Source organism: Zootermopsis nevadensis, unplaced genomic scaffold (assembly GCF_977971745.1).
Source record: "Zootermopsis nevadensis isolate Lab colony 2312 unplaced genomic scaffold, Znev_1.0 Znev_ptg000045l, whole genome shotgun sequence".
In the NCBI taxonomy this organism is placed as follows: Eukaryota; Metazoa; Arthropoda; class Insecta; order Blattodea; family Termopsidae; genus Zootermopsis; species Zootermopsis nevadensis.
The window spans coordinates 1282323-1303616 of NW_028259177.1; the positions used below are offsets into that span (position 1 = coordinate 1282323).

The window sequence follows — 21294 nt, forward strand, 5'->3', positions numbered from 1 at the left end:
ATCGTTACAGCTGACATGTAAAAACAACGGAAAAGTCCACTGGACCATCTCCTTAAACCGACAAGTTCCCATATAATCTTGCGAAAAAAACTGATGTCATCTAAAGATGGCTGTCTTTTGGTTTTTGTGCTGTGCAAACTCAGGGATGTTCATAGACGTTTAAGACGTGCGAACTGGCCCTATCATCAGGGCGATTAGTAAGTCATCGCCCTGATGATGGAGGCGGAATTACGTCAAAAACGTCGACAAATTTCTACCAGACTACACGGCGCAACAACCCAGAAGACAGCAATCTTCAGACTCGCCGCCCTAAGAACCTGAAATCTCGCCAGATGGTATCTGATTTTACTTAATAACGTGCGCTTATACAAGAAAAGTTTATCATAAATTCGTAAGCTGCTGATGTTAAAATCCTGTAATGTTTTTTTAACTGCTGTACGTATCTAAAATTTTGTAGTGGTAGTACATAGAGCTTTTAACTGCATAATACTGTGAAAGGCCAATGTTGTACATCACTGCCTACCAGACCTACACAAACGAACTGCGTTCGGTTCCGTTGTAAATTGTATGTAAACCAATAAATTTCACATCACGAATTGAAAAAAAAAAGCATGTTAAAATCCACAAAAAGGAATATCAAACAATTTATAACATGCTGATGAGACGAAGATAATTCAATTTGAAGATAATAAAGTGAAATCTATCAACTGATCTGACAGAAATACTTTCGACGATTTTTATAGGTCTTCAGTGTCGGGTGATCCTGAATGGTTGCATAGAGTGCCCGTGGAAAACATGAAACTTCAGTTAGGACTTTTCGCCTTCTTTTCAAAAATGGAAAGCGAAAAATCCGTAATTCTGACAGTGGTTAGAATTCCTGTTTCATATTCGGAGTGTCTCAGTTATGATACCTTGCAGTCTGTCAACGTCACGCAGTTACCTTACCACTGCGCCAACACTGTTAGGTTATGAAGATTTCTGTCTTCTGGGTTGTTGCGCTGTGTAGTCTGGTCGATGTTAACCAACGTTTCAGAGGTCATACTGCCTCCGTCATCAGGGCGATGAGTATGAAGATTTCTGTCTCTGAAACGTTGGTTAAGATCGACCAGACTACGCAGCGCAACAACCCAGAAGACGGAAATCTTCAATTGTATTTAGATTACTGAAGCAAATCTCGGTGAGTTTTGTTTATAGTAGTTTCTTCGGAGGGACAGAGTGTTCACGTTAACTATGTTAGCCGTCTTCGCCCGGCTAACACTTAGAAACAAACAAGAAAGTCTTCTGTCTTTCTGTCTTTCGTGGTATTCCTTAACTACATACAGAAGAATCGATTACATAAAACGCATTGCTACTAGTTCCGGTGTTAGCCAGCTATACTGTCTGACTCTACCATCGTGTTGTTAGCCAGCTACTTTAAAATTCTTGCCAATGACGTTATATTCAAAGATAAGGCCATCAGGCTACCTCGACGTCTATTATGTCTTCATGGCCTTATGGCTGAACTCTGGGTCACCTTTATCCTTAACTACGACGATAAATAATCGTCACAGCAGATCTGTCATCGATAGTGTTGGAGCTTAACACCGAAATGTAATTGTAGGGGCACGCAGAGAACGCGTTTAAAAGTCGAGTGGCGGTTTCAAGCAAAATCAGACAGCGTGACACCTGAGAGTGTCTTTATCTCAACACGAACCTACTCTTCAAGAAAATAATGTCGCTTCTTAACCCTTCCCAGTTACAATAATCAAGATAATTTGATAGAATTACTGTCTTGAAACAGAAAAAAATTATACGGTAGCATACTCACTGATAATAATGTCCCGGTACTGATGAAACTGCTATATAACTCACCTGCGGAGAGAAAAAGAAGGATTATTTAAAAACACGATAATCAAACAATGTAACAAATGCAAAGGTAATGTTTGCACAATATTAAGCATAGTAATATTTTTTTTGTGAAGAATGCTTCGAATTAGGTAAAAGGATAAACAGCAACATTTATAGCAGGAACTGGAAAAAGTCAATGCAGAAATGTTGTTGAGATAAAGGCATGAAAAAAAGTCTTGTTGTTTAAAGAGAAAAGGGAAAAGAGAAGAAAGAAACAAAAGTAGTAGAGAAATAGTGGAACACAAAAAAGGAACTGGATAGAAAATAAAGTGAAATTAAAGTAAAATGAGGAAAATACATTTGGTGAAGAAAGAAAAATAGGAAAGTCGAGAGAAATGAGTGGCAATGGAAGAGAATGAAACGTAATTTAGAGGACAGCAAAAGAAGTGTGGAAATGGAGAAAGGAGAAGAAAAAATAAGATAAAATAAAATACAAGCCACGGTGGTCTAGCGGTTAGAACGCCTTGTAATCCTGGGGTCTCGGGTTCAATTCCCGGCGGTGCCCGATTTTATAACTTGTGTTGGGCAAGGCCGTGGTCTAGGCAACACGGAGTTTTCCTCCGTGGCATCCCAACAATTACTCCATTCACCCACAGAAGAAGGCAATGGCAAACCACTTCTGGATCATCTGCCAAGAACGTACATGAACAGGTCCCAGTCCGAGAAAAGGATGGAAGGATCCTGTTCATATGGACCTGTCGTCAGACAGAACACTAAATAAATAAATGATGGCCACGGTGGTCTAGCGGTTAGAACGCTGGCCTTGTAATCCTGGGGTCTCGGGTTCGATTCCCGGCGGTTCCCCAATTTATAACTTGTGTTGGGCAATGCCGTGGTCTAGGCAACACGGAGTTTTCCTCCGGGGGCTTCCCCGGTTTCTCCGTGGCATACCAACAATTACTCCATTCACACACACACAGAAGAAGGCAATGGCAAACCACTTCTGGATCATCTGCCAAGAACGTATATGAACAGGTCCCAGTCCGAGAAAAGGATGGAAGGATCCTGTTCATATGGACCTGTCGTCAGACAGAACACTAATAATAAAAATAATAAAATACAAGATAAGAAATGAAAATAGTGCGAAGGAAACAAAAATGATGACAGTAACAAAATACAAAGAGAGTTTATATTACAAAACAGCATCTGTGACGCAGGAGGAATAATTCGAAATGCGGTTGCAGTGTCTCCATCTAAAATGTTCGTTCTCTGGCTCGTAATTGGCTTTTATTTGCGCAAGACGTGGGAGGAAACAAGACGGCGGAAGTGCAGTGGATTTACAACTTGTGACGCACTTCCGCACACATTGTTGAGTCCCAGAGCAACAGAGGGAATTAATGTGTCCAGTGGGCTCGTCTTTGCTAGCGGGGTATTAAAACCCTCTATCGGAAATCCCCCACTGGAAACCCCGGCTTCCTGGAAAGTGAAGGAGAAGCGATAACCACACGAGAGAATTGGGGTCAACTGAACCCACCACTCAACACAACAGGTTCACAAATGCAGATACCATACAAGATGATTATCCATAAAATCTTTGTGGAGTGATTAGGCCGTGGTATATTTAAAACCGGCATTTGATTCAAATGATTCCGTGGTCAGTTTTTACACACCAGACTGGAAGAGGAGACGCGGACAAACACCCATGCCTTGAGTGGGCCTCGAACCCACGGTCGCAGCAGTCAGGCACACGAGGACCATGCCTCAGACCGCGTTGCTACTGGGGCCGGCAATCATGTACTGGATGTCTCCTTTAAATATCTATTCAGCCGGTCGAGAATATTTTTCTTGCTTTTATTGATTCATAAGTTTCATCATAATACTCACAAAATTTCATCCAATGCGGTCTTTTCTGAATGTACGTATAATCAGCCCACATCTTCATACAGCATATATATAATAATTTACTTAAATGTAATCATTTAAAGTACAGTGGTAACTATGCCTGTACGTTTCACGTGCTTAATCATTAAATAACTATATCAAATCTAAAACTTCTTGACGATGGTGAAGAGTCAATTGAATAAAAATTTACTTGGATATTATCCATCGTCTAGTAATAAAACGTAAAAAACGTAAAACGACGTTTCGGAGATGGGGCTCTATCTCCGTCTTCAGGTTCCTACTCAGTTGGGCCCACTAGATAGAGCTAATCCCTATCTCCGGACAAATTAAAAAGTGAAAGTCCCAGAATAAAATAAATCCAAGGTAAGCATCGAGTTTCAAGTTAATATTCATGTGTATTTATTCCACCTTTTGTGAGTTTTTGTTTTTTGGCTTTATCGTGTTCAATGAATTTTGATTTCTACTTCTATTCTTTTACGTCCCACGGATGGATGGTGTGGTAATGCCTTTTTATTCTGGGACTTTCACTTTTTTACTTTGTCCGGAGATAGGGATTAGCTCTATCTAGTGGGCCCAACTGAGTAGGAACCTGAAGACGGAGATAGAGCCCCATCTCCGAAACGTCGTTTTACGTTTTTTACGTTTTATTACTAGACGATGGATAATATCCAAGTAAATTTTTATTCAATTAAATAACTAATCAATTTAACCACAAAGTATATTTATTTGGCTCTCATGACAACCAGAACAAACAGTAATAATTTCAATAAGCAACATTAGCGAGTGATCTTTGTAATAAAAACACACTTGGAGATTTCAGATCCTGAGGATGGGGAGAGTAAACCCTCGGAAACGTCCGTCAGAATCTACCAGACTACACGGTGCAACATCCCAGAAGACAGCTGTCTTCATTGAGAAAATATGTTTTATTTTCTAAATATTATTTAGAGAAACTTCGTGTTACAAAGTGATATCATTATTCGGGCTTTCAATCAAGTTTGTATGCATATCAAATCTAAAAGTTCTTGACGATGGTGATGAGTCATTTGAGTAAAAATCTTCTTGGATATTATCCATCGTCTAGTCAATAAAATATAAAACGACGTTTCGGAGATGGGGCTCTATCTCCGTCTTCAGGTACCTACTCAGTTGGACCCACTAGATAGAGCTATTCCCTATCTCCGGAGATAGAGCCCCATCTCCGAAACGTCGTTTTATATTTTATTGACTAGACGATGGATAATATCCAAGAAGATTTTTATTCAAGTTTGTATGCGATTACCATTTCCCCACGTAGCCTGTCACCTTAAGATTTACCTTTTTAAATGTTATTCATAAATCTGTTATTTCTTAACTTTCTACTTGAACTGCAAAAGCATTGTTCCTTATGCGTGATCACACATGCACTACTTTCCGTAGTAACAACGACTCCCCCACTCCCGAAGTTAATTTTAAGTAATTACGCTACTAAATATCTCTTAAAATGTTTGTAGCTTAAATGCGTCATGTTTGTGTTTGATTAAATATATATTTATTTTTACAGTCCATACACAAACGTTGAAGTTAAATGATGTTGTTAAAATTATATAATATTAAAACATTATCAAATCAATTAATCAATTAATACATTGCATTAAAATATCTAATAATTTTAAAATATTGTAAAATTGATATAAACCTGAAGATGAGGTATTATCCATCGAAACATGTCGTTTAATAAATAAAAAAGCGCTAAATAATGTAAAATCGTATTTACGATTAAAAGCGCCAAAATATAATATTTTATACTACATAATGTTTTAATATTATATAATTTTAACATCATTTAACTTCAACGTTTGTGTATGGACTGTAAAAATAAATATATATCTTAAAATGTTGTTAAAATAAATAACGAGGCCAATGTAACATATTTAAATACCAAAAGCTTTAGGATTTCTCAATTGGTTTACAGTTTATTGAAAAAAAATTAATTTCTTAAGAAAATAATAGACGCTCAGATGGCGAAGAGGTTCCCAGGCTTTTAAAGTTTTGCAGTCATGTTCACAACAGTCCGCCACTAGTCCTTTACCGTAATCTTACGAAACCAATCGACAAATTTTCAGTCTATTTCCTTCATTATCACTTTTCATTTTATTCTCTTATCTCGGCCTTCCCTGGCCACAGCTTACAGCAGGTATTCTTAAGAAATATTTCTTGTGACATTTTATTCAAATGTTAGACGGATACCTCACTCAGTATAGTGACTACCTACGAACTGAACGATCGGGGTTCGATCAGCGACAGAAGCGGACGATTTCATTTTAGCCTCTGCGCCAGACCGGTCCTGGACCCTACCCAGCTTCCTTTCCCGGGGATAAAACTGACCACTCGTTCATCTCCTTCTAGTGCCGAGGCTGAGAATACATTGGCATGTGTCAGGGTGGCTTTACATTACTTAATTCAAATTTGCAATTGGGCTGCGCTGTACTGAATCCATTTTTCTGCGTATTTGCATATTAAACTTCATTTAATGACGTAAGCATAAAACAACTGTTACCTGGAGCAGCTGACGCTGAACGTAAAAGCAAATCCACAGATGGTGTTCTCCATTCTGTCGCAGATGACTTCGGGGGAAAAAAAGGGAAGTTAGGAAAGGTTCCGTCCTACAATGTAAGATATTTTAAGAAACATTCCCATACCGTCCAAAGTTAAGCAACGTATATCTAGGGTAACTTTAAAATAAATATTGAAATCGTATCTATATCAAGTAAATAAATCTGGAAAATTACATCAATGTTTTAATTTTCAAGGGATATATACACTCAAATTTCAACCAACGGAAGGAACCAAACAGGTTCTTGATTTCTGTGTCAAGGCTTTTCCCAATTCTTAGATTACAAGCTGCTGTAACAACAGATGCTGCAGAATGATCATTAAGGAAGTTGAAATAAGCGTTCGCATCTTCTTTAAAGTGTCATACTGTACCAGCATTTGCTTTGTTAATTATTTATTTCCCGTCACAGTGACCGCGTGGTCTGAGACAGGGCCTCGGTCACTGGGACCGTGGGTTCGAATCCCACTCAAGGCATGGACGTCTGTCCGCGTCTTTCTGTGTTGTGCTATTCTGTGTACAGGTAGAGGCCTTAGGACGGGTCGATCCCACGTCCAAGGAGTCCTACCAAATGCCTATAGATCAAGCCAACGAAAAGATGGGACCCGCAGATGCTCAGGCACTGAAGAACGGGTCTCATAAAATACAAATAAATAAATGTATTTAGCGATGTATTTACAACTACTTCGATTACGTACCGTCAAATAGGTAGGATGGTTTTATAAATGATTTCTATGGTACTTGAAGTAGGCGACTGTGGCCTATTTTGAGGTAATACATACATTAGAATTTTTTCTAGACGGACTTGGAAAACACACTACAATTTCCGGTCAGGATACCCAATTTCCAAGCCGAGATTTGGGCTTAGGACTTCACTAATACGAAAATGTACTAACCACTTCATAGCTATATTCATTTGTAAAAGGGGTTTTAGGTAGGGAAAAGTGTTGAAAGAACATTCCTGTAAACAGGAGTCACTATTGATAAGCACCAGAGTGTACCAAAGCTGTGACTGTAACATATTTGTTGTATTGCACAGAGAAAGTAGTGAGTGAAAGGGGAGGAGGGTAAAGTAGGGCTGGCTTATTTCATAGCCGTATCACCACGCCAGCTACTTCTGTATGCAAAGTGAACTGCGGTCTTGTTCCACAGCCGGTGGACTGCGGGCAGTATTACCAGAACTCAGCTTAGCACGTGTCTAAAAACGAAGTTCACTACTTGTATCATTATTACCATATTTCCCTGTGTACAAGACGAACGTCAGTTTAACCTTTTGAATCCGCAGCTATTGAAAGGGGTTTTAAATTATTGAGAATTCTTGTTCTGCACACCAACGAACTCTGGGTAACGCTCCCAGAACCCACCATTACAGGCACAGAGAGAAACATATCAAGTGTTGTCTTCTGGAATATGAAGGTGTGTAGACTTGTACGCGGTTCTTCAATATGCTGAACTGTATGTGTACTTATTATTCGTTAATCGTGTTCATTTACTTAGAGCCTTTTTCCGAAAAAGACTGTAAGTAAATGGAGGTCCTTAGTGTCTGAAATCAAGTTTGTCTTACGTTCGAACTGCAACGGCGCAGAGAACAAGAATGCAGTACGCATAAATTCTTAAATACGACAATACATATTTCAAATGCGTTCCTTGCTATGTTACGTACATCACTAACGTAGGAGTATGTAAAATTCAGAGAAAATACAAACAAAATTAATAACGGAATTGAGTTAACCTTTCACAGTGATAAAAGCTAAGGACATTAAAATAGAATAGATAAATGCATGGATATGTTAAACATAATATCATGTGTTCTGTCCACTAGTAAATATGCCTACGGCTTCAGCCCTGAGCGTGCTAAGACAGGTCTACTATCCCAGCTGAGGACAGATGAAAGAAATTATTGTCGTCTGTGGAGATCGAGTTAGAAGCTTCAAGGGAAAACCTGTCACGGACCTTCTGGTTTATGTGGAACACAATCTGGGGATAAAGCACGTGATAAATGGCTTCTGTGACAAAGGCTCTGCAGAGAACTTATTGTGAGGCGGGAGGCCTGCAATCAGGAGTGTGACGATCCTCTGACACGCAGAGCGCAGTAACGGATTTCTGCCATGCTTCCTAACTACACGCACATGGGAAACCCAATTTTTGCTCCTCATTCACCGAAATAATTCAGACCGAAATTTTAATTTTAATTAGATTTAATAAATAACACAATTCCAAAAAATTGAGTATCTAAAATGTTCAAAAATCTCCTATTAATCACACAGAGTCCGCCTGACTGTCTGCACACAAATGATATCAAAACTAGAGACCGATTATAACAAAACTCAATATGTTAGATGCACTGTAAATTTTGTGGAATCATGGCAAATTATATTATTTTTATAAAGTTTTGTTAATCTTAAGGACAGCTTCATTTAGGTTTAGATTATCTAGTTAAGGTTTTACTTAGACATAATTTGGTCGTAATGATGTATTTTAATAAAACTCAAAATATGGCATTTCTTGTGTAGGAATATTGTTATGTGTTAGTTTCATTTAATTATAAGTCTACATATGTTCGTCACGTGACGTATTCAGACGACAAAATTAACAGAACACAACAAACGCCTAGTAAGCTACTTATAATTACAAAGCTCACACAAGAATATGGCACATGGCTTTGACCTGCTAATTACTTTAAAGTGATGTGTACGGGCTCGTCCTTAGATTAACAACCAGTCTCACCAACCAACCCACGCAAATGTCACACACAACAATCCATTAGCAAACTCAATCTCTGCGCCTAGAGACAGGCGATTTCCAAAATAATTTTATGGCACACCCCACTAACTTTATAGAGTGGGTAATACAGATGATGCACTGATCACATTAGAGTGATTACATAACGAAAAGAGGCGGTCGAGATATGCCTACACAACTTTGAGCGGAAAATCTAAGAATAGAAAAATTGGAGCCGTACAAAGAATTATAATATTAAAATAGAATTTAGAGACATAGGGATGAATATGGTGGGCTGAATTAAATTGTATCAGGATAGCGTCTAATAGTGGGTTACTTATGAACACAGCAATTAACCTTTAATTATCATTAAATACAGGTACCAGGCTACTTATTACTAACTCCAATGGAAATCCTTTACCACAAACCTTGATCAAATTATACTTCTGTTTTGTGTTGTAGTGATAGACAGAATATTTTGCTCGAAAATCCCTCAGGGCACAGATCGCCTAAGAAATGTAGTTCTAAAAAGGTTAGCTTTAAAAAAAGTCTTACAGAAATACCGCTCGATCTGGATTCGACTGAATGAAGATGCAGTCCATTGGTGGACTGCCGTAAACGCGGTAATTATCACATGGGTTCCATAAAAGCCAATAAATTTCTCGATCCGATGATCGACTATAAGATTGTCCAGAAAAAGTCTGCTCTGTGGAGCCAGTTGACGTTGTAGAAACGGGCCGACCTTCCAGTCTTTATATTGAAAACTAAATTTAATGCATTAATCCCTTGTAGAACAGCAGGAATCTCTAGCGGCCTTATTAATCAGATTAAACCACGTTAAACAGTGCAAACCACGAATAATCCCAGTCAGACTGGACCAAAAGTGACAATATATTATCAAATCTAACTTTCTGATACTGGGATACTGGATACTGGGAACGACCCGTTCTTCAAGTGCCTGAGCACTGCGGGTCCCAACTTTTCGTTGGCTTGATCTATAGACATTCGGTAGGACTCCTTGGATGAGGGATCGGTCCGTCGCGAAGCCTCTACCTGTACACAGGACAGCACAACACAGAAAGACGCAGACAAACATCAATGCCTTGTGTGGGATTCGAACCCACGGTCCTAGCGACCAAGCGGCACAAGGCCCACGCCTCAGACCGCAAGACCACTGCGGACCCCCTAACTTTCTGATACCCAACATAATAGAGATACGGTGCTGTAATTGAAAGAAAACACCAGGTGTAAAAAAATTCTCTAGCGAGGCATTTCGAATGCAAGACCATTAGTCGATCCTACACTTTCTTGTCAGTCCTTTAACACGAGTGACATATATTCGGAAGAACTTCGGTCAGATACTTCGATGTTTCTTTTACTGTTCCTAAGAACAAACAGCTATGTGACACGCCACAGAAAACAAACATTAGAAATGATCAAAGAAAAAATACAAAATAAAGACAGGCAGAAAATAAAGTGAACGAAGGACAACAAAGAAACAAACTAAAAACAAAACAAAGAATATAAAGGAATAACACTATAAGGATCAGAGTCCTTAAGGAAGTGGTAAAAAGATTTTTATTCTCTTCTGGAAACACTCTTAGCCACAATAATCCTGTCCGTACCCTTCCAACTTATTCTTTTAGGTAGATTTTAATGTTATGTAACGAATGAAGAACCGCCACGGTGGCCTAGCGGTCAGAACACTAGCCTTGTAATCCTGGGGTCTCGGGTTCAATTCCCGGCGGTGCCCGAATTTATAACTTGTGTTGGGCAAGGCCGTGGTCTAGACAACACGGAGTTTTCCTCCGTGGCATCCCAACAATTACTCCATTCACACACAAAAGAAGGCAATGGCAAACCACTTCTGGATCATCTGCCAAGAACGTATATGAACAGGTCCCAGTCCGAGAAAAGGAAGGAAGTATCCTGTTCATATGGACCTGTCGTCAGACAGAACACTAAATAAAAAAATCATGGCCACGGTGGTCTAGCTGTTAGAACGCTGGCCTTGTAATCCTGGGGTCTCGGGTTCGATTCCCGGCGGTGCCCGAATTTATAACTTGTGTTGGGCAAGGCCGTGGTCTAGGCAACACGGAGTTTTCCTCCGGGGGCTTCCCCGGTTTCTCCGTGGCATCCCAACAATTACTCCATTCACACACAGAAGAAGGCAATGGCAAACCACTTCTGGATCATCTGCCAAGAACGTATATGAACAGGTCCCAGTCCGAGAAAAGGATGGAAGGATCCTGTTCATATGGACCTGTCGTCAGACAGAACACTAAATAAAACGAATGAAGATAAGAAAGAAAAAAACAAATAATTTACTTAAGGACAGAAAACACTAAAGAGGAACTAAAACAGAGGATGAGCGAAAGAAGGAGAGATATACAAAAATCATAGCTAAGAAAAGAAGAGAACGAGACAAATACAACGTTAAACAGACTCAAAGAGAAACAGAGAAACAAATTACAGAAGACACATCGATCAGAACAACTTCGTTAATTTCAAACGTTGTTCTTCACTTTATCCTTACATTAGAATATTAGCCAGTCCAACTGTTCCACACAAAGGTAACGCGCGTGCGCAACTCTCTCTTTTGAACGATTTCAAAAACAATTTTCTAAACAATACCTCATTTATTTCATCCAACAAACTTCCTTCTCTCTCGCTCTCTCTTTCTCTCTGACTGTCAGCTTCTTTATCACAAGAATTCTTTTCTTATTTCATTCTCGCCCCTCTGCACACGAGTTTCTGGATATTCCTTCTTCCCTTTCTCAAACGCTCTTTCCTTTTGAAGTTCGTGCAACCGACTGAGCAATGTGTTTGGGCCACTTTCCACTTTCAAAATAAGGAGTAAAAAGTTGCCCTGACTGACAAATCTTACGGTGCGACTTCAAATGTTGATAGAATGCAATTCAAAAGCTCTCTTCCCCTCGGCCCTCTCACCCCCGAATCCATCTTTGAATGTGCTAAATCAGAATAGGAATTCAATACTAGTTGTGAAGTTTCGAAGATTTCATCTGGATGAGTTGCTACTGTATGTGACGTAGCAAAGATTTGCACAAGTACAACTTCAGGTAGTCAGGACTCATGTTCGATACGACAGACACATTCAGTAACGACGATTTTTAAGGTTTTTCGGCACCTGTATCCACTGCTAAAACTTCATAATGAGGAAGTACTTTTCATGTACGATATATCTAGTATCTAGTATCTAGTGTGTAGTATGACTCTCATTGCCGACGGAGATAAATTCACTAAGTCAAAATCTCCGTTTCTGCTACCCACAACAGACTATTATGAATCTATCTCTGTTCTACAAGATAGTGCTTACAGCAGTTGGCGTAATATCAGTGAAAGAAACATTACCAGTAATTCCCTGGCAGTGAACAATCGGTGGATTTTCGACAACATAAATTATATGTTACCATGGTAACGCAGCAAAATAAGCTTTCTTTCAATAAAACAAGCATGGAAAATGTTAACACAGTTTGTTTGCTGACAAAGTTATATGCAACTGCCACTTGCCGGCTCACCGGCAAGAACTGCACCGCCCAGCGCTAAGAGCATCTGTGGTTCCTTTTGTTCACGCAACATTACAGCTGTTTCTAACTCCGTGTTAATAAATTTTTTAGTATTGTGTGCGTGGATGTCTTTCGAAATACCGTCTGTATGAAACGTGGTTCCGCTAGAATGTGTCGGAATAAATTTCGTCGAAATTTCCCAGCTTCAAAGAGCACAATAGGCATGCATAAATCAATTAAGGTAAAGTCTACTGGGTCACTTCTGAGCAAGAAATTGCTAAAAAAAAACCGTATGCTTGCCGAATAAACACTAGAATAAATACGTGATAGGTTAAAACACACATCAAGGAAATCAGTTAGTTAGACGCCTTGCACAACAGACCGGCATTCGAAATCATTAGGTAAAGTGACGACGCGCTGAATTTAAATCTATTTAAATGGAATAAGGACAGCGTGTGTGTACAGACACATAATTTCTATACATTTATCTATATACAGTTAAGTTTATTTTATTTTTTTAATGGAATATTATACTTGATTCGTGAATCGGCTAAGTACCGTAGCGCTGGGCGGTCAGTCACAATTCCTGCTGAGCCGGCATGTAACAGCTGTGTGTAAATATGCCTCCGAACACACCATACTAACATATTCTTATTTTATATTTAAGTCTTGCCCTTAAATAATAACAGTTTTCGGCATTGATTACCAGTTTTCTTCTTTAACACGGATAAGCAGACGAGTCTGTAAACTTTGTTGTTTACCTATTCTATCGAGAAGTTAAGTGTGTGACGATAGAGATGGAAAAGTTTCAGGCCCATTATTCCGCTATACATTACAAAACCGCTTAAATAAGAGCAATATTATATTCCTAATATCAGACAAAGCAAAGTACTGTTAAGTTACTGTGAGACAGACTAAACCTAAGAAAGGCATATGCAATATTTTCTTAGAAATTTGATTTGGTTTATGAAACTCTTTTGTCGCAATGGCGTGTCTCCGAGTCACATAAAAATAACTCTTTAAATTATTATATTTCCTATGTCAATATCCAAAATCACGATTTGAAAATTAATTTTACAGATATAAAACATCCAAGCACAACCTCCAAATTTAAAGGAAGAGACAAAAACTTAAAATTAAACAAATCAAATTAATCAATATACGCAACGCAAGATGTACAACAGTTTTTAAAATATATTAAAATTGATAGACCTGATGATGATGTAATACACATTGAAACATGTCGTCGATAACAAAAAATGTAACAAGATGCAGTATCTACTGAGAATGTTATAATTTTAAGTAATTTTAAACAACATTATTTTAAGTTTGTGTATAGACGGAAAATAAAATATTGTATCAATAAAACACAAACATGACGCAATTAAGATATAAAATAAAAATAGTGATTAATAATGCTCCGGAAAGATTTATTTACGTTAGTTATTTGGTTTGTTACCATACAATAAGTAAGAAGCCAGCCAGATAACCTGTAACAAGTAATATAGATAGCCAATCACTCGCCACGTCAATCACCAAGTTACGCAGGCAAATAAACATTCATTCAGTTCATAATCCAGTGAACTAATCAGTATATTAGTTGGCAATACAGTTAGTCAGCGAGTCGATTAATTAGGCAGCTAATCAGCTATTCAGTCAGGTAGGCAGTGAATTAGACCGAAGCTAATAATACGCCTACTGTCGACAGGTTAGATCTGCTTCACTTGAATAGGATAAACGTCAAATTCCGGGTCCATGATTGCGCATTCTGCCATAATGTAAGAGCGAAGCGAATTAAGGAATCCTAAGACTCGTATGTGGACGAGAAGGCGCGCATTCTAGTTAGCGCCTACTCTTAACTTCGGTGGCGTAAATTTACGTCCACTTTCGCTGAATAACCGGAGGTACTGTAGATCGACAGGAGCGAATATTACAGCAACAACGTCCACACTAGCTCATTCGCTGTTACGTTGCGCAGAATGAGCAAATGTGAACCCGGCTCAACACATGACAAACTCATTCATTGAATTAATTAGGTGCAGTCGTAATTATTTCGCTCTGTAACTGACACATTTCTTCAAAATTAATAAATACTGTGATCACAGAGACTTGAAATTAAACAAAAAGATTTTTTACGTACATGCATGGATTAAAAACACAAAGACACGATCTTAGCGGCCCCGTGGTTTAAACCATGGGTCCTTATTACTTGGCTACTAGGATCCAGGTTCGAATCCCTCTCAAGGCATAAATGTTTGTCGCAGTATTCCTGTATTTGGCCTTGCTGTGAAAGTAGAGGCCTTACGACATCTGACCTTTGGTTCAAGAAGTCCTAAAAACTGTCTAAAAGTATATTCTGAAACCTCTTACAAGGAGGCGACCAAGGTTATCCAAGAAATGTAGAGTAACATGGAAAAATCAAGTACAAATTAACCATACGTAAGAATGTGTGTGGAACGAAGTACAGGATTGTCACACCTTGACATTAAATAAAGGAAAGTGATTAGTTTCAAGATCCCGTTGTCCTTAAGAAGATTATGTTACTAAAGCATCGAACCCCAGTCACTTCAACATGAACTAGTAGCTATCACAGATAAAAAATATATATAGATATAATCTGCAACTAATGCAAGTAGCCTTAATTTTTATAGGAAGCAGAGTTAAAAGGTGTTAAATGAAGTACAGTAAAACCACTCTAAGTTGGACACTTGGGGTTTCACGAAAATATGCCCAACTTACAGAGGTGTCCAAGATATAGGGAAAGAGAAAAATCAGGTTGTGGTCTAATGACAATATAATCTATTTACTTACATACACTAACTACTTGAATTAAGAATTAATGACAATAGTGTTAATAATAAAAATCTTTTGAAGCCCACTCCCATGCATTGCACATTACACCCCAGCCTCAATAACATTTTCTAAAGTTAATTCCACCAATTTTCGGTTCCCCATCGCAAAAAGAAAGATTCCATTTCTGTTAACGCAGTCTGAACTCAAATGCAAGCACAGTACTGATGGAGTTAAAGCCGTGTCTTCTGCAAAACTGTAGTCCAGTTAAGGGTTCAGCAAAAGAATAGCTAAACACTTGCAATGCATTCCAATGATGGGTTCAATGTCCATAAGATAATCCTCCAGAGATGAGGCATTCATCAGTCAGAAATTGAAAATAACAAAATATGCGACTGAAAAAGTTTCCTTGAAAAGCGTCGAAGCTAAGTGCATGAACCTGTCCAACTTACAACAAAAGGGGTGTCCAAGATATAGGGTATTGTGGACATGTAAAATTATAGGATATTCGCCGGTTCCAATTAAAAGTGTCCAATATAAAGGGGTGTCCAGGATATAGGGGCGTCCATCTTGAGGGGTTTTACTGTACTTTTAAAGAGTGTCAAAGCTATTTGCTCAAACAATTTTTGAATCGTAGATAAGGTTCACTAAAATGACATGCAGTTCTTAAAATATTTAATATTATTTACGTAACATCCAAAGTTCTTCATCTACACTCCCATCTAATGCCGGAAATTAATAAAAAGGCATAATACAATGGTTAATTTCCATTCTAAATGTCTACTCCTTGTTTTATCTTCTCGTATCCCCCATTTTCACTTTCCTCTAGATTATATTAAATTAGATCAGACATTACAGTCGTCCGCGGGCTAAATCCCCCCCGCCCGTCCTTCTGGTATCGCGATATTTTGTCGCTTTGTTTTGGAGACACGAGATTAATTAACGCAGGGAACAAAGTCGTGGTAAGATGATTCCAGATAACAAAACACTGTGAAACTGTTTGCTGAAAAAGCGACCTAACGCCCCACTGGTGCAATACGTTTGCAAACAGAACTGGGCAAAACTTGTGATGGGCACATGCTGTTGTATGATATATACTGAATGTACAAGACATTTCGAGAGCGCGATTCACTTCTGCCTTGAAACAGAGATTTTTAACCTGCAAGATGGTGACAAAGTTAAAGAAATAATTTGAAATATGCTATATTTGTACACTTATCTGTCTGTGAAAAATCAATTCCTTTTGGAGAAGGAATGAAAAAAAAATGTTTCAGTTAAATTTTCTTCTTTTCTGACAAATTCATGACCTCAGCAGCACTCATCCACTATAATTTCCGTTAGACGCCTTCGAAAATATTACCTCAGAAAAATGGGTCACATGGAACAAATATTGGAAACCCCAACACTAGTAGTTTGCAAACAACTTCGTTACGCAAAAAATTCTGGGTTCGAGTGACTGATCCCTCTGTCTGTGAGAATATTAACTTCCAACAAGAACCTTGCTTCAGGTAGTTCATAGTACGCATGAGGTGGTCGAGACATGTGTACAGTATTTTAAGGGAAAATTCTCAAGGGCAGAGACCACTTGAGGTACCTATGCATAGAGAGCGTGAAAAAGTAACCTGAATAAATACGGAGGGTGCAGAATTATAAGGGAGAAAGCTGTCCCACTATACGCCATGTAGGCGCTTGGGGGGAGAGCATATAACTCCTACTCATTCTTGACCTCGGCACTAGATGGGGGTGAGTGGTGGGCATGACGTCCGGGCAAGACATGATGACATATTTTAAGAAACTACCAATAGGTACTGAGTAAAAACACGCATAATCTGCCGGGATAGCACGGCTAATATTTTGAGTAGTTACCTGAAAGAAATCAAGGAAGATGCATTTACTTCTCAGTTAACTATGGAGTATACATGTTGTACGATCATGGTAGTAACAGACAAATGAACACATAGATTACGAATTCTGGTGCGGTAGTGGACTTAGGCTACTGTAGAACGGAAACGAATGATATGACTCGTCTATTTTAAAAACGAAAACAGTATAAACATGCTATTAAAAATATATTAAAATTAGCCGTCAATCACAAATATAATATTATTAAAAGATTAAAATATTATTTAACGTTCCCTATCGAGTACTCGATTTACATGTGGAACTTACACGACTAGTTTCGGCTATATATAGCCATCATCAGGTGTTAAGTATTTAAACTTATCACTGAATTACTGATTTTTACTGTTTTCAGTGATAAAATCAGTAATTCAGTGATAAGTTTAAATACATAACACCTGATGATGGCTATATATAGCCGAAACTAGTCGTGTAAGTTCCACATGTAAATCGAGTACTCGATAGGGAACGTTAAATGATATTTTAATCTTTTAATAATATTATATTTGTGATTGACGGCTAATTTTAATATAATTTTAATACTATTTAAATAAATCACAATATGACGCATCTACAATATCTTATAAACATGCTACTTGAATTATATCACAAAATAAGCTATAGGCTTTTGTATGGAGCCTCACGCAATGCAATTTGGCACAAAAACTAAGGAGTTTACAAATGTCAGTTAAAGTTGCTCTACAGATATTCCTTAGTCATCAAGAATCAAGAATCTTGATTACAACATATTAAGACACCTTCAAGATATGTATATATTGTACATTTCGGATTTTCTTAGTAAACGCAAAGAAAAAAACAACCAAATGACTTCTGACTGGTAGTAGCAGCAGACAGGGAAGCACATGTCTAGACAAAATACATAACGTAAGACAATAAAATAGTTACATACATAAGCCTATTTTATGTGGATAATCGTCTATGAGGATTAAATTCTGGAAATGCTTGCTACTTCTCAGTTCAAAATATTTTGTCTTCCCGTCTGATTTCTAGGAACCTGAAAATTAAAGTATACAAAACAATAATATTGCCTGTTGTTTTGTATGGGTGCGAAACATGGTCTCTCACTCAGAGGGAGGAACACAGATTGCAGGTGTTTGATAACAGGGTGTTGAGGAGGATATTTGGGCCTAGGAGAGAAGATGATGGGACATGGAGAAAACTGCATAATGATGAGCTTAAAAATCTGTACTTCTCCCCCAGTATTGTCAGGGTGATTAAGTCGAGAAGAATGAGATGGGCTGGGCATGTAGCGCGCATGGATGGGACAAGACGTGTGCACCGGGTACTGGTTGGGAAACCTGAAGGGAAGAGACCGCTGGTGAGACCTAGACGTAGATGGGAGGATAATCTCAGGCGGGATCTATGGGAGATAGGAGTTGAAGGAGACTGGATTTTGTTGGCCCAGGACAGGGCCCGGTGGAGGGCTTTGGTTAATTCGGTGATGAACCTTCGGGTTCGGTAAGCCATCTAGTTAGTTAGTTAATCGTCTATGAGTAAGGCAACTAAAAAGCTTAAAATATTAATAAAGCAGGCCATATTTATTATTGATCCTTTTATTAAAACGTTCCAGCCTCAGTCTTCCAATTTATTCTTAGGTCGTTTATGAGCTCTTGTTCCAAGTGGTCAGTATTAATTAATTTGAGGATGCTCACTTAGCCTATATGGACAGGGAACATTAATTAATAATTCTGGATTAAAATTCACATGGCCCCTAAAGAAGACCATTTCACGTATAGTGCAATGACGTTGTGTTTCCTATAAACATCATTTTAAGATATAGCCAACGCCTTGTAAACATAATTTGTTGCTCACGATTGATTTCAAAAAGGAAAATATTAATAATTTTCATTTTCATTTTCAAAGTCTTTCAGATAATAAACTTCTAAAGATAAATTCCTTATAATTCCGTTCACCTTATTCAAAATTACTATGATGGGGAAAAACGTTGCCAAACGGAAATGACGAAACAGTTGGAAGACGGAGAGAGATGATATGAAACATTAAAATTCCAGGTACCTACTTTTATCTGTGTTCAGATATCAGTCATCTTCGGCTTCTGTAAGAATATTTCACCCGTCGTGTAAGCAGCTGGTATTCTATTGTCTTCTAAATCATAAGTAACCGTCTTCTCCGGTCCAGAACACTCAGTTCGTACCTTCCCCACCCACACATACGAGGTGCGATCAGAAAGTTTCAAGACTGCACCTATAAAAACCCGTACACTTATCTCAGGTATTAAATTCATCCATCACCCTCGAAGTAGTTCCCCTGGGAGTGAACACAACGATCCCAGCGCCGCTGCCAAGCCTGGAAGCATCCCTGGAAATCTTTCTTTGTCAGCCTGTCAAGCACCATCTGCGATTCTGCCTGAATCTCTTCTATCGTCTCAAATCTCCTTCCCTTTAGCTGAATTTTCATCTTTGGGAAGAGGAAGAAGTCACACGGAGCTTAGAAAGGAAGTTGGGGTCGGTTCTTGCAAGATCTTTGAGCTCCTGACAAACGAGAAGTCAGTCGATTCTGCTTCTGGTCCTCAGACAGGATGCGTCGCATGTGGAGTTCTTCCTTTAGAATCAGCTGACAGGTCCCATAGCCTATCCCAACAATGTCGCACAAGTCGTTGATGGTACGACGTCGATCTTCGTGAATGGCCTGCCGAATCTTCGTAACATTTTCGAGCGTTGTGCTCGAAGATGGTCGTCCAGAACGCTCGTCATCATCGACAGAGGTTCGGCCATTTTTAAAACGTGAATGCCACACAAACGTTTGTGCACGACCCATTGCGGACTCCCCAAATGCTTGCTTTAGCATTTCATAGGTTTCCGTAGCCGTTTTGGCGAGTCTTTGGCAAAATTTGATGCACACGCCATTCCGAAATCGCAGGAGGGTCGGTGTAATGCACTACCAAAACGCCCGTAACTAAGAAACAAATGCTAATTCGATGATGCCGGCTGGCACACTGATTCACTATGAATGTAGGCCCAACCCCCTAGCGGCAGAAGCTCGTACTACATCCGGTTCGCCCTCTATTGACACAGTCCTGAAACTTTCTGATCGCACCTCGTACATCTAGCTAGCATCTCCTAGACTCAGCCTAATTAAGAACCTGTAATCGGCTTCTTGGCACTTTGCTTAAGACGCAAAACGAGCCAAAAAAAGGCACCAGCAAAAGATCAAAGCCAAATAACTACCACACCTTTTGGTATTCGCCCTTAATCTTTACATGGGAACATTTCTGACGGCGGGGGAGAAGGCGCTGAATATTAAAGAAAGCGACAGAGCGGTTAGAGTTAGCAAATACGGTTCAAAATAGTAATTCACGTAAAGTAATGTAATAATAACTGTACGTGTAAATAACTCCACGGAATAGTCTTCCTTGATTAGTTACAGTTAAACTTTTTATCTGTAGTTTGTGCTCTTAGACACTTTATCTATGTTATTTCGTGAACTTCAGGTAATGTCATATTTCAATATCGTTAATTCTGCAATGAAGACACGAGAAAGCAGAAGAAGAATAACAAAAATTTGAGCTTAAATGAGAAACTTTTGGGCCGGTCTTACCACACTCTGCTTCAGCTTCTAAAAGGTGACGTGACATTAAGCTATAATGAAAATGCGTGTATTACAAATGAAATTAGTAATCTTTAAAAATCTTTCGTTGGAATTATTTAATGTAGAATTAAAGTAACCACGTCAACAGCCATTTGCAATAAAAGCAGTTGAGAGCAGACTCCGTGAATAGCGGAAGAAAAGACTTAAATCTGAATGCCGTATTTTTTAATCCTGCTGTGATATAAATTACAGTAAGGGTGTAAGTCCATTTATTAATTAGTTGCTATTTATACGGGTAAACAACACGTCGCTCATTAGATAAACAATTTAATATTTTTAACTTCTTAAATCGTTAAGATTGAACAAATGAAACTATCTGTTGTGTGTCATACGGACTGACTATTTTACGTATTCGGTAAATTTTAAATCAGTTCAGTCCTTAGATAAACGAAAAAATATTAATTA

The 21294-nt window shown here is 38.6% G+C and overlaps 1 protein-coding gene across 7 annotated transcripts in view; it reads right to left on the minus strand.

The window, feature by feature from the left end:
* The window catches only part of LOC147871604 (oxytocin receptor A-like), a 546632-nt gene that overhangs the window by 443535 nt on the left and 81803 nt on the right, over positions 1-21294 (minus strand). For all 7 annotated transcript variants that reach the window (XM_087360682.1, XM_087360685.1, XM_087360684.1 and 4 more), the window contains exon 2: positions 1808-1851. The gene's annotated coding sequence lies outside the window, so the exon portion shown is untranslated. The remainder of the gene's footprint in view (positions 1-1807; positions 1852-21294) is intronic.